We start from the raw sequence: 13,550 nt of genomic DNA on the forward strand, positions 1-13,550 counted from the left end.
ATAAGATCCTTTGAGCTGTGTCTGTGGAGGGGCGGCTGCCTGGGAGCCTCGCTGTGCTGCGCGCTGGGAAGTGGATTCCAAGCCCTGTCCTTGGTCCTACGCGGCTGACTTCGCCTTCTGGGCGAGGGGGGAACCCCTTCGCAGCCGACAAGGCTTCGCAGCCACCTCAGTAGCCAACTCGGCTACACATCCCTCACCCCCTTCCTTGCGGCCCTCCCCCCCCCCCTTTTCTCGAATAGCTATTGTTAAACTGACGCCTGGAGAAAGATGGTTGGGGATGAGATGCTGGGCAGATACTTGTTTCATTTTAACTTATGTGATTTCTCAGGGTTTAGGAGAAACCAGCTGGCTTTCTACTGCGAAAAAGAGAACACAGGGTAGAGGTGGGAAGGGGGTAGGATGTTCGCGGGGCGGGGAGGGTGGAGGGAATGGTGGTGGCAGTGCCCTTGCCTAAGAGAAGTTTAAATTATTGGCACGAGGGGGTGTGGGCGAGTGTGTGCATGAGAGCGCTCGTGTGGTGCTTGAGAAGGAGAGGATTGGGAAAAGGTACAAAGCCGGCTGGGGTTAATTTCTCTCTGCTCTCCATCCCACCCACCCTCCCAGTTCGAAAAGCCAACGCGCGGCCGGTCTCCTCCGGACTCGACTTTGCCATCTCTGGGGTCCTGGGGGCTGGGGATAGCAAGGTGGCAGTGCCCACCCCGGGATCTCAGCGGCGAACAGGACTTCGCGTGGCCATTGTTGCTTAATTTATGCCCAGCACGTTGCCACGTACCCACCTATTTCACGTCTGTAAAGAATTAATATGAGAGCTGTATAACTGTGGGAAATTGGAGGTTGGATACATTCTCCGTTTTCCATTTGGAAGTACGGGTTAGCGAAACTGATGTCGAGACTGGGTATTTTCTCTCGTAATTACCAGCTGCAGATCTGGCTTTACTGTGGCCAGAGTGAGAGAAATTGTCAACCATTTAGAATTTACTCTTAACACCGCTGGGCCAGGATTGATGTCTCTGTACTTTCTCCCCGAAATGAACAGGTTCTTTCCCCTCCCCCGCTCATGTACAAACATTCCTGTTGGTTAAGATTCTAAACCTTCAGCCCTTCCCTACACCCTATTTATTATACCCATCCTCTGGATGTTGAGAGTGGAAGGGAAATGGAGGTGATTTATTTCTTAGGCCTACAGTGCAACCTATAAAATGTAGGCTTAACATGGGGGGGCGGGGCGGGGTACAGAGCAGACAATAGTAACCTAAGAAATTATTTTCCTAATTGGAAATCAGTTCCTAAAAGTCAGGGGAAAAGGTGTGAGTGTTTGGGGGATGGAAGGGTATAAAATCTGTTTAGGGCCCATAAGATTTCCTTGGTAAAATGGCTTCTTAAATGGGACATCTGAAAGATTTGTTAGAATCTAAAATAAGTCAAAAAAAAAAAAAAAAAGAGGAAGAGAAAATGTTGAGTGTTTAAAAATCACCTTTTGGGGGATTAAGAAAATAACTATTTCTCTTAGTTATTGCCGAGTCTGTCTTACACCAGGTACTCCTGGGTTCCCCTTCCCTCTTTTAACCAAGTGCTTGGCAACCCCACTTTATAAAGCTTAACCTGTTCTGGAGTTCTCCACGAAAACGCAGTGTTTGCCAACTAGAAGTGGTTTGGAAGACTTGGGGAACTCTGTTGAGAGAGAGGTCTCCCATAACTTCAAGAAGTCAGTTTCAGGAAGTAGGGCATCATAGGGCATTCTAAGAGTTTTAGGCTTGGATTGGCAAATTTGTAGGCCCATTTTTGCCTAACGTTTGGAAACAGGCATTCTTAGCAATGCCCCCTGCCTGGGATGGGAATATTATAATTAACTGTTTAGAGGGAGGTCAAAGAGGCGCAGGCGCTTTGAGCCGTTTTCCCAGGAACCCGTACAAAGTCAATTAAGGTCATTTAATTGCAAATCGTAATTGGGGTGACAATAGAAATGCTGATATAGAATCAATTAGCTATTTCTGGTGTCCCCGCTCCGGGTCCCCCAAATTGAGGGATGGACTGTCTCCATTTCGATCATGGCTGAGCCCCCTACTTTACTGTCTGATTTGACTTCGCCCAAGAGGGCAATTTTGTCTCCTCTATCCCCCGCCCTGGGTTAGAGGAGTCCTTCCCCTCTTCTCCCCCAGCCCCGCCCGTCGCGTGGGGGGCGGGGAGCGCTGGCCGCCCTTAGCGGACCTTGCTGCATCAAACCCGCATCATGCCCTTGAAGCTGTAACCTCGGTCACGTTCTTGCGGCGACTCAGCCGCCCACTGCTCAGTTCTTTCTCTTACCTCGTGCGATTACAGGTAGGTTTGACAGGTGATATTTTTACATGTAGTTTTTTAGGGGGAAGGGTTAAAACGGAAGCCTTTGCATTGAAAGAAAACAAACACACAAAAAAACCCCCAACATGACAGGTGCTCTCGTAATTAAGCAGATGAGCAGGTGTAAAAACGTGCTCCCGCCGCGTGGTTTGGGGTCGGTTTTGACTCCCAGTCTTGGGTCTGGGTCTGAGAACTGGCACAGGTTTTTCCTGGGGAAAGCGATTGAACTGGGCGTGGGGGCGGGCCAAGGAAAGGCAGCGATGGGACGACCCCTCGGTGAAGAGTTGGCCGTTTCGGGGCTTCGGTGGGGGGCGTTGGAAGGATGCGGCGAGCGACAGGCGCTTATATAGTCGAGTGCAGGATTTCCTACTTTGTGTTTGAAGCAGAGTATAGCACCCCACACAGGTACTCGGGGCTTATTTGAACATCAGATTCCATTTAGATAGGCAGAGAAGGGCAGCGGGGGCAAACCTTTAGTTTTTCGCGGAGGGACCGGACCCTTCAGCTGTGAAGTAGGGAAAAAGCCCTTGAGCTTTGCTTGCAATATGTTAATATATGTATGTATATATATTTGATACACATATGTCAAAGTACCCCCGCGCGAATCGCTCTGGCTGCCCGTTAGCGTCCGGAGCCTCGGGGTTTGCAAACTTGCACCTGGTATCTGACGCCTCTGGGCGCGCGACGCTCCGCGCTGCCAGGGGAACCTGGTCCAGGAGCCTGCCTGGAATCGGAAGCTGGGAGAGAAGGAGCCGAGCGTCCGCAGTCGGGCGTCTGCTCCCGGGCAGCGACCCTCGGGGCTGCCGGGCAGAGCACGCGCCGGCGGCAGTAGCCGCGGCGCCGCGAACTCGCCGCCGGCCCCGCCTCCTGGCGCTCTTCCAAGCAAGCCCCTCCTCCCCGCCCCGCTACAAACGGCGGGACCGCGGCGCCCGGGCGTCACTGAGGCAGCTGCGGGCCGGGTGAGGAGGCCGGTCGCCGGCGCGGCGCGGGTGGGGCGGGGGTTCCGCCGGGTTCCAGGCCACCTTCCCGCCACCGTCAGACCTGGGGACGCCGCCGCCGCCGCTACTACCGCCTCTCCGCGGAGCCCGCCCGGAGCGAATCCTCCGCGGCTGTGTGACGGTCGGCAGCGCGAGCCGTAGTAGCTGCAGCTCTGAGTCGCAGCAGGCAAGTGCGGGGGGTGGGGTGGGGTGGGGTGGGGTGGGGTGGGGTGGGGTGGGGTGGGGCGGGGGCGGGCACGCCTTGCCGGGCCGCGAGTCTGTTTCGGACGCCGAGGCTGAGGGCGGTGCGCGCCGCCGCGGCGCTGTGTTGCGGTGTCCGGCCTCGGCTCGGCGGGAGCCCTCGTCCGGGCTCAGGGCGGGAACGTTGGTGGGGGCGGCGGAGGTTGTGCACGGGAAGTTCCTAGAGCTCGACCCCTGGCGGTGGGAGTCGAGGGAATTGGGCGCCTCGGGAGGTGGCACCGCCCCTCTTGTGGGCACAAGCTGGTTGGGGGCGGCTGGAGCCGAGCGGGGCCAGTCGCGCCAGGCAGCGTGCACAGGCGTGGACGTGCCGGGGTACGGCCGCGGGTGGCGCGAGAAGAACTGCGCCGAGACGCAGGTGAGTGTATTGGAGGGAAAGTGGGGGAGGGGTTTTTCTAGAAAAAGGGCAGGATTCCTGTGGTGGACTGGCGCCTCCGCCTTGTGGGAGGCTGCGTGCACTGGGTTCTCCAGCCGGGTGGTGTCTGGTGGCGTGCCCACTTGGTACGGCGCCTCCTCGCGCGCGGTCCTTGGCGCTCCCGGGGCGTCTCGAGACTTGCTGCGGCCACGCAGTGTGCGGAGGTGGTTTGGGACCGTGGGCGCCCGGGACAGAGCAGGGAGGATCCTCGGGCCGCTCTTCCCCTTGCGCCGCGTTAGGTGAGATCGGGCGCAGCCGCGCGAGGTCGCAGCTCGAGGTCGCATCCCGGGTTTGCGCGCGAGCCGTGCGCTGGGCGGGAACCGCGGGGTGGGTCGGGCCGCCGGGCGAGGCAGGCTCTGGGTTTTCGCTTGCTCGCGGCGGTTGCGACGGCTGCCTCCAGCTTGGCCAGGAGGGCTGGCCAGCTGCGCCCTGGTGCACGGACGTGTGTGCGTGCCTTGGTGAGACTGGTGGAGTCTCGGGTGGACCAGCCTCGGTTCACCCGCAGGTGCTCCTCCAGTGGTCGTGACAGTGACCAGCACACAGTTTTTCCACGGCGTTTCCTTAAAAGCCGACTTGTTATCCTAGAGGGCCGGAGCGCAGAACCTTGCCTCTAGATGTGAGCCACAGGCACGGAGCCGTAGCTGTCCAGATGGTCATTTAAAATAGTGTGTATTTTCAAAGATCATCTTTACGATAAGATGTTCATCTCCTATCGTCTCTCTCTGTTTTCTGAAAATGTGAGGAAAGGAGGGTTTGTTACCGGCTATCTACTCTCCTTTATTCCTTCCCCAAAGGGTGGTGCCTAATGCCAAACGAAATATGTCCGGCAAGGACAAAGAGCTTTTTAAAACTTAATATTTTTGTGGACCTACCCATAATAATTGTCTTCATAAAAATGTAGCTCAGCCCCAAACTTAAGGCAATTAAGTCCATTTAAAAACTCTGATACCAGTTGGGGTGTAATTTCCCCATCCTTTTAAGTAAAATCGGTTTGTTTGAAATACTGTTCAGTTGCCCTTGAAGACAACATTGTCAAGAATCGTTTCCCCCAGAGTCGTTTGAATTTTTCATTTGTGCTAAGGCCGCTCTTTCTTGCGGAAGCTGACCTGGAGTCTCCATTTTGGTGAGCGGGTGGAAAAGCTTTCCTGGATCTACTTTCTCATCTGGACCTTTGGTTCTAGAAATGGGTGACTCTTTTGATGGAAGAACTGCAAAGTTACTGCCTTTGATTTTGAGCTGTTCTTCAGAATACGTTTGTAGGAATGTTGGTTTAACACTGTTCAGGTGTGTGGTGGGTACATACTTAGAGAAAGTTCTCTTGGAAATGGGTGAGAGAGTAGAGGGGGGAGGAGGAAAACATTTTTGGAAGATCATGGCTGGGGTGGGGGAAATTAGATTTTGAAGAAACACGTTACATCCAATTTTCTATGCTTCCTCTACTTTCTTTTCTTTCTTGAGAGAATGTTTTTGTGTTTGTGTGCTCAAAACTGGCCCCTTAATGCCCTTTCGGGTAACTCTGTGCTGCCACCTTTCGGGGGAGTAAGGTTTTTTGTTTTCTCTTCAAAGACCCAGCGTTAGGCGTTTAAGACCCGCCCCCCCCTCCCCCGCGCCTTCTCCCTGTCTTTAAGTGTTTCCTTCACTGTGTCTTGTTTGCTCTTAGAAATCATGTCAGGTCAGCTGTTTAAGCTGCACACACTCTTTCCCCGTGGTTCAAGAGAATTTTAGTTTTAGGATATGCTCCTAGCATAGAACAGGTACCCAAAACTGGTCAATGTCCGCCAGGCCTGTTATTTCCTACTGAACCTTATTTTCCTTTTCTAGGCTCAGAATGTATTGGTTGTTAGAGTTCCTTTTTTGGTTTTGGTTTTTTGGTTGGTTGGTTCTGGTTAATGCTTCTTCACCAGAGAAGCGAGGTCCTTCTCTGTCTGGTTCAGCGCTTTTAGTTAAGACTCAGCTCCCAGCTGGTTACTGAAGAACAATGCTCTAAGTGGCATTTCTACTTACTCATTTCTTAATCCAGCTTTTGGTTCTTTGTATACGGACAGGTGTTCCTGGCTGAATCCTTGTTGCCACTTTCAGCCATTCTAGCCTTCTGTGCTTTTCCTGTTGATGTTATTATAATTAAAAAAAAAAAATACTGCTTTGCCCTCTCAAACGTTTCTTTCTCTTCTCTTCTAGAAGGACGTCCCAAGTTCTCTTTAAGGACACAACAGAGCCATCCAGAATACCCCAGCTTCTAGGCTGGGATCAACCTTTTCCTCTTAATTTGATTGGAAGAAAAAAATTTTTTTTTAATCTATGATGCTTTTCAGGCGTCAGCATGGCGCAAGAGCACCACAGTGGCAAATTACTCTTCATGTTCTTTGTCCCCAAAGAGCTGGGTACTCCTAAATAGCATCTTATCAAGACTGACTTTACCTTCACCTTTTTGATGGCTTGGTCTGCATGGTAGGGTCAGTTCTTTTGCTCTCATTTGAAATCTTTTAAAATCTACCACATTATTACATTCTTGTTGCCACCTTTTTCACGGATAATGTTTATTTGGAAGTAAGGGAAGTTGGAGATCCAGGGTATTTAGCCTGGTCAGGTTAATTTTTTTGATGGCATTGGGAGGGGCTCTACAGGTGAGATGGTATGGGGCCTGGATGGTGTGCCACCCTGTGGAAAACCTGCCCATAGCAGTCCTCCCCAGCTGTTTCTGATTCTTTGGAAAATCAGCTGAACGGGCCAATAATCATAGTAAGCTACCACATTAAAGTGTTGATGATGTTGTGTTTTTTCTTTCTTTTTTTTAAGCATGGGTATTTGGTTGGAGGCAAGGCCACTGAATGGGCACATGACCATAATGCCTCCCCATTGAAATTCTTGATTTTTGAACAAGGGGACCGGTACTTTGACTTTGTACTGCGACCCACAGATTATGTAGCTTATCCTGGTTAGAGGCTTTCTCGATTGTTAATATTTAGTTGGCAGTATTGCTGCTTTATGCTAATACTATATTATAGAACTGTTGGAAATCCAAAGCTCTGTGCACTAGTGATGCCACACCCAACTCTTGAATTAACTCTGTGAAGGACATTAGATGCATAGAATGTTTACTTGCTTTGGGCAATTTCATTTTACAGATGTGGCAGTCTTCACCGGTCCTTGTTACTCACAGAACCCACGTGTTGTGTACTCTAATGCCAAATCCATTGTTTTGTTTCTAATTTGGGAAGAACATTTATCATCTATTTATTTGATTCTAGATACTGGTTGGTTTGCAATGCTTGTCGATTTTTCTTTGATTTCAAGTGCTAAGTGGAAACAGAAGGCGCTTAAGCTTGAAAGGCCATAATTTGTTTTAAGGCTTTTGTGTGTTAAAATATACACTTTTTTTTACGGTTTAAGTAGGTTTGGTAACTTGAAATATGAATTAAAAATAGGAATTAGTGTCTAGTAAAAGCCTACAGAGGTTTTATGGTGTATTTAGGAAAATTTTCACTAACAGGAAGTGAACAGATTTGGCTTTTAGCATTCATGATGTATATCATGACTTTAATTTTAGTAAGGTCAAAGGAGAACTTTTTTTTTTATAACGGGGAGACGACTTTCTATATCAATAGCCTGGTAGTCCATCGTATAAAACAAAACAAAAGGCTACTCCTCTGTACCACAGGGCTAGGTGCATTTTAATAGCCATCATCCCCGCTATTAGCAATGCTAAGTTTCCCGAGATTAGTCTACATAAAAATGTCTGTTTTTGGTAAAGGTATTATTTTCTCAGAGCTGTGGGTTTGGTGTTGAATGCATCAATTTCATTAATATTCTTAGCTGTATGTTTCCCTTTCCAATGTTGCTTGGTAGTTTTGTGTGATGACAGATAAGGGTTTTCCTTGTAAGCAGGGTTTATGAAGAGAAGGATAGGTGCTTTGGCAAGGAGTGCAATAAGGAGTAAGATAACCGAGAAGGTCACAGGAATAGGTGGCCTGGGGTTAAAGCCAAACCAATTTGGAGGTTGCCTTATTACTTGCAAGTAATTGTGTTTTATGTTTTTTTTGTTTTTTTTAAAAAAACTTGCACTTTCCTAGTACTTGTCTATATTACTGATTTCTATTATGTCAGTTTCTGACTGAAAATGAATAGCAAAGAAGGTTTGACAGGCAAGACCCTCTTTCCCACTTTTAGAAATTGTTTATTTGAAAAAACTGGATGATTTTTCTCAATAGACTTATTTATCATGAGACAGTTATAGTGAAATGTTAGATTTTTTTAAAACATGAAGGTTTTGTTTTAGCATCAGATAAATTTTGAACTACTAGGTTGAGGTTTCTGTATATTTTTCCCTTGTCTAATCTAATAGTGATAGATTTATACTGGCCTTTCTCCTTGGCTTAAAAAAGGAGTCTGTCTCATAAAAAGGAAATGTATATTCTATATGATTAGCTTTTCTTTCCCTCCAGAATTTTTGTTGTTGTGGGCTATTCATTACTGGAGATTATTTCGGCAGCTTTAAAGACTATATTAATGGACTATCACAAAAATCCCTATTTTCACAAATATCAGATCCATTAACTGTTCTTTCGGGATGGATTTTCATTTTATTTTGTTTTGCATTTAGTTAGCAGTGGTCAGACTCACTTCAAGCTCACTATTCCTTTTCACTAATTTTATCTCCTGATGAGAATATGGGCAATAGTTATTTCAGAGTTCTCAGCTTTCCTGCGTTTCCTTATTATGGAGTCACTGTAAAATTGAAATTTCTTGTTAAGATTGAGGAGTTTTGAGTCTCTTTGAGCATCTGAAGAAAGCTGTGGGCCCTCTTTCCCAGGAGAAAGACACATATCCAGAAATTTCCATACAGTTTCTACCATCTTGCCCTCTGGAGTAAAGACTATTAAAATAAGGTTCTATTTAGGAAATAGGACTTTGAAAATTGGAGTTGTCTTACATTGGTGAGAGCAGGGAGAAAGTCATTCAGATTGGTTCTTGGGTGCTGTCGTGTTAGCGGTGTGGGCCTTTAGCTTTCATCCAAGGCAGTCTCTAAGCTTCCTTGTCTCCTCATAGGTTGTTTTAAAATCCATTCTGATTTTGTAAACAAATATTATACATGTAAGGTCTTCTTGTGAACACAGTGCCGCCAGTTTAGCTACTGAGTTGTCTTGCCTGAATGGATTTTGTCACTTTGGTTGAAATTCTTAGTTTAGCAGAGCCACGTGGAAAATAATTAGGCTGGTATTCTGAAGTTTCCGTCATCTGCTTTTGGCTCAATTACCTATGTCCTTGGTTTCTTAACCTTTCTTTGAGTGTGAAACCTCACACCTCATTGATGGGGTGAAGATGTGCATATTGGAAGTATGAGATTTCTGGCAGTGGAATGACAGTGTTTCCTGAATTGGAAAAGTGGTAATAGGTGGTCCCCATAGATGAGTTTTATATATTTGGACTTCAATGTGTTACTATGAACCATTGTTTTTCTAACATACCATCTTTATAGCATACCATCATACAATGTGTATTTCTGCCACGGAGAAAGAGAAAATTCCCAGACTGTAGGGAGGTTTTGGGAGAATTGTGACTTTGAACATTTCAATATGGAAATAGATATAAATATATCAATGGAATTTGGAAGGGAAGTTTAAAATGCATTTTTTTCTTGAAAATATAAATAAAGCTAAGAGATTGCATGTGAAATTATGAGAAGTTAGCCAGCTAACATTCCAGGAATATAAATATCTTAATTTAAATTTTCCATCTTTTTTCAATGAGAAATCAAATTTTAAAATTGAAGCACTTACATTAAAGTAATCAGCCCATATCTTCTTGATTTGGATTTTGTTTAATCTCTTATCAAGGATCTATTCCTATACATCAAAAAAAAAAATGAAATTTACACTGAAATAACATTTTTCCCCTGTTGGTTTCAATACCTTTTTACCACCCCAAGTGAAAAGTCATTGATGGATGCCCTGTCAAGTAAGTTATTGGAAATTGCTCACTTGTTCAGTTTTTAAAGGATGTTTAACACTTTTTTGTTCTTTAGGCATCATTTGTGCATATCAGAAGTATAAGAGGTATGTCTCAAAGCAAATAAGTCACAGTGTGTTTGAAAATAAATTCACCGAATTGGGTAAGGTGGGGAAAATATTCCTGGAACTGTTTGTACTTGATCTTGAATTTCCTCTGAGCTGCTTTTCAAAAGTGAGCTTTTTCTATTTCACTGTTGCTGCTGCTCTACTGGAGGTACTTTTGGTGACACGAGGATCACCCACCTTTATTGCAGAACTATCTAAAACATTTTAAATATACAAAGTTTATTATAGAGTGAGCAAGTTTTTATGACCTCTTCCCAGGTAAGGCCTATTTCTGTATGAGTTTGCTCAACACCACTTTCTCTCCCCTAGGTGCTACTTAACTGGTTTCTGGCTTATTTTGTTTAAACCCTTGGGGTCCTTTTTGGCCTATGGCTGTGAATGACTCATGGACTTTCCCCAAATACCGGGTCATCAGTGCTTTAGGTTTTCATCCCTTCCTTGCCGTTGTCCCTGCGAAGAACTTGAACCACCCACAGCCTTTCTGTTCTCTCTGTGACACCTCTTGCTAACCCTCTGTCCCTTAGTCACCTGTCTATGCTTCGGAGCCCTGTGCCAGTTCTACTTCTAGCCTGGCAATTCTGGGTCAGGCATAACCTACGCACTTGTCCCTTTCTTTTCTTATTCAGCTTCCACTTTTGCATTGGCTCTTAAGCATTTTGTTACATTATATTCACTGAAGATTGTTTTCTGTCACCAAGACAGTTGCTACTATTAGAGGACGAAAGGGAGAAATGGGTATCAACTGACAAGTGGATTCTGCCACGGGTCCCAAATGGTGGCCCATGGGCTGCATATTCTGGGGCTGTTTTGTTTGGCCTGAACTGTGTTTTAAAAAAAGTAGTGAGTTGTTGATTTAAGCATTGGGAAATATCATGTAAAGATCTAGAGCCATATTTTGTGTCTCTGGAAAATGTGTGAAGGGGGAGCAAAACTGAGCCCATATTCACTGCACTCTTTACATGGAGCATGGTTTATTTCACTTCAGAATACATTGTTGCTTGGCCTTTGTGCTTATTTGAGTTTGTGATTCTAATGCTGCAGTTCCTAAAGCCATGGGAATTAAAAAAGTTTTTTAAAGTATCTAGACAAAGGCAGTAGTTCTGAAGACTTCAGTTCTTTTGATTTTCTTTGTGTTTGCAAATAACGTTTGAATTAAGTTAGATTGTTCCTTATAAATTTACATCTTTTTTTTTTTTAACATCTTTATTGGAGTATAATTGCTTTACAGTGGTGTGTTAGTTTCTGCTTTATAACAAAATGAATCAGTTACACATATACGTATGTTCCCATGTATCTCTTCCCTCTTGCATCTCCCTCCCTCCCACCCTTAAATTTACATCTTGAAGTCTTCTTTATTTTACATAGAGAAGTCTTGTCTTGGACCTCCTCTTCCTTAATGCCTGGTTGCAAGACAGCTTCTCGTTCCTTTACAAGATGTGCTTCCATCAGGGTGTCTTACCTTTTTTCCCCTCTCCCTGGGATTTTAGACTTGCCCCACTTGGGAGCAGAGATTTCTTCCTGCCTGTTGCCTGCTTATATTTGTTCAGATGCTTTGAGGTCAGCAGAAGTTGCTTGGTGCTGTGAAAACTAATAGGATGTTATGAGCTGTTTCAAAGAGGCCCATGGCCCACCTGCTAACCTCATTGCTGATGGTGTCAGCTTAGAAAAGACATTCTCCTCTCAGAGTGCTGTAAAAAAGAGCTGATATGAGAGGTTACCAGGTGTGAGTTTTATATGTGTGTTGTTCTTCTCTCCTTTTCCCCCTTATTTTTTTTTCCAGTTTTCAGCCTTTTCTAACCCCCCTCTCCAGAAACAGCAGGGCAACTCAGCAAAGCTTTCTCCCACGTGTGCAGTAGAGCAAGCTGATACGCCAGCAGAGTAGAAAGAGGCTCCACACGTCATGTTTGGACCAGTGCTGTAATTTTATTTTACAATAAGGAAGGTGGATATTATTAATCTACTCCTGAGCATAATAGCACAATTTGAATAGCAGAGAGCAACTTTGGTGTGTGTTAATGTCTAGTGAGATGAATACAGATGAATGGTAAGTAGGTAGAAAATGTCAGTGTAGAGCTCTCCTTTTGGTGACTTTAAGCACTTACATTTCTAGTTAACTTTTTGTTCAGCCCAGCACACAGATATGAAGATCTGTTTTATCAACCCAGCATTAATGTAGCTTCTGAGGATGGAACAATGCCTATGAAGCCCTGCTCTCCTGGCAGCCGCTTGAGCTGGGCCAGTCATAACAAGGAATTAGAATGTGTCCCTGTATTGAACATCTTAGCAAAACCTTTCAGAATAATAGGAGCTTAATGCTGGCAGTTTTAAAAATTGGTGCAGTTTCTAGCCACGCCACATTTTTTTGATATTTGGGAGTGAGTGAAAGTGTGTGGTTAATTTGAAAAAAACTAATTTTGAACTAACTGTGTGTATAGTTTAAAAAATACTGTAGGTCTATTGTGAACTAATTTTGAAGAGGCACTTAAAAAAAACTCTTGGTACCAAGCATCTTCCATGATGATATGATTCTTCTAGATGAATATATTGCTTATTTTGACATGCCCTGGAGTGTCTTGTTGAGGGGCTTCCAGGGTGTCTTCGTTGTTGGGTGGGGTGGGGCATTGAGAATTTGTTTTTTAAGAAAAGAATCGTGTTTTATCTTCCTAAAGGTTGAGAATTATTGTCATGGAGCTTCTCGTATGAAAGGCTTTGGTTTTGGTGGGCTGGTAGTTACCTTGGAGACTAGACCTTTTCCAAATTCATCTAAAGTTTTTTCTTCTAGTTTTTTTTTGAAGGATCTTAAGAAATATCTTCACGTTTTTTGTATTGGGACCATGTCCAGAAGCCAGGAAGTTTGTGTAGTACTTATGGTTTCATCACACATTATTACTGAGTGCTAGGTACTGCAAGAGCTTTAGAGAAATTTATAAAGCATCCTTGTCCTTGTACCTTGGTCTGCCTGCTTAAGGAGATGCGGCAGAAAACGATATCACAAGCCTCCCCCTCTAACTTTAATAGTAGTTTGAGGACTTGAGAAGGGGACACATCTCTATAGTCTGGGCATTAAGGATATGGCCAGGATTCTGCATCTTGTTTTGGGGACAGGAGTGTGTGGTTTTCTTGGTCTCAGTTGTTTTGTGTGTACATTTGCTTAGTTATTGTGTCTTCCCTCCTCCCTCCCTCCCATGTCATTGTCACTGCTTTTGGGTCTCTCTTTTGTTGTATGAATAATTACTTCCTAGTTTGCCAGGAGTCCAGTCACAGGTAAAGAATGTTTATGCAATGCAGAACCTGCCAAGTTTAAGTTGTGGCTGGAGAGAGACACCACTGCAACTGTCTTAATTCTGCTCTTGTCCAAAGAAGATCGGATCCCAGGCATGTGTGTATAACCACTTGAAGCCTCCAGTGTCTCCCCCATAGTTTTATTCTCTTGATAGCATGATGTGCCAGGAGCTGCTTCTGTGTATAACATTTACTTTTCAAAACATT

The 13,550-nt window shown here is 45.3% G+C and overlaps 1 protein-coding gene and 1 long non-coding RNA gene across 17 annotated transcripts in view; both read left to right on the forward strand.

Annotated features, from left to right (window-relative positions):
- Positions 1 to 13,550, forward strand: part of LOC309632784 — an 807,477-nt gene that overhangs the window by 212,776 nt on the left and 581,151 nt on the right. The gene's annotated exons all lie outside the window — the stretch shown is intronic.
- Positions 1 to 13,550, forward strand: part of ELAVL2 (ELAV like RNA binding protein 2) — a 158,445-nt gene that overhangs the window by 25,304 nt on the left and 119,591 nt on the right. For 2 of the 16 annotated variants that reach the window (XM_082400583.1, XM_082400570.1), the window contains exon 1: positions 690 to 2,319. The exons of 8 other annotated variants lie outside the window; for them this stretch is intronic. The gene's annotated coding sequence lies outside the window, so the exon portion shown is untranslated. Of the gene's footprint in view, positions 1 to 689; positions 2,320 to 3,249; positions 3,502 to 3,734; positions 3,931 to 4,416; positions 6,436 to 13,550 lie in introns of those variants that run through there. 6 more of the 16 variants (XM_082400582.1, XM_082400569.1, XM_082400573.1 and 3 more) reach the window with 5 other exon arrangements.

This window comes from Balaenoptera borealis (assembly GCF_965194805.1).
Source record: "Balaenoptera borealis genome assembly, chromosome: 8".
In the NCBI taxonomy this organism is placed as follows: domain Eukaryota; kingdom Metazoa; phylum Chordata; class Mammalia; order Artiodactyla; family Balaenopteridae; genus Balaenoptera; species Balaenoptera borealis.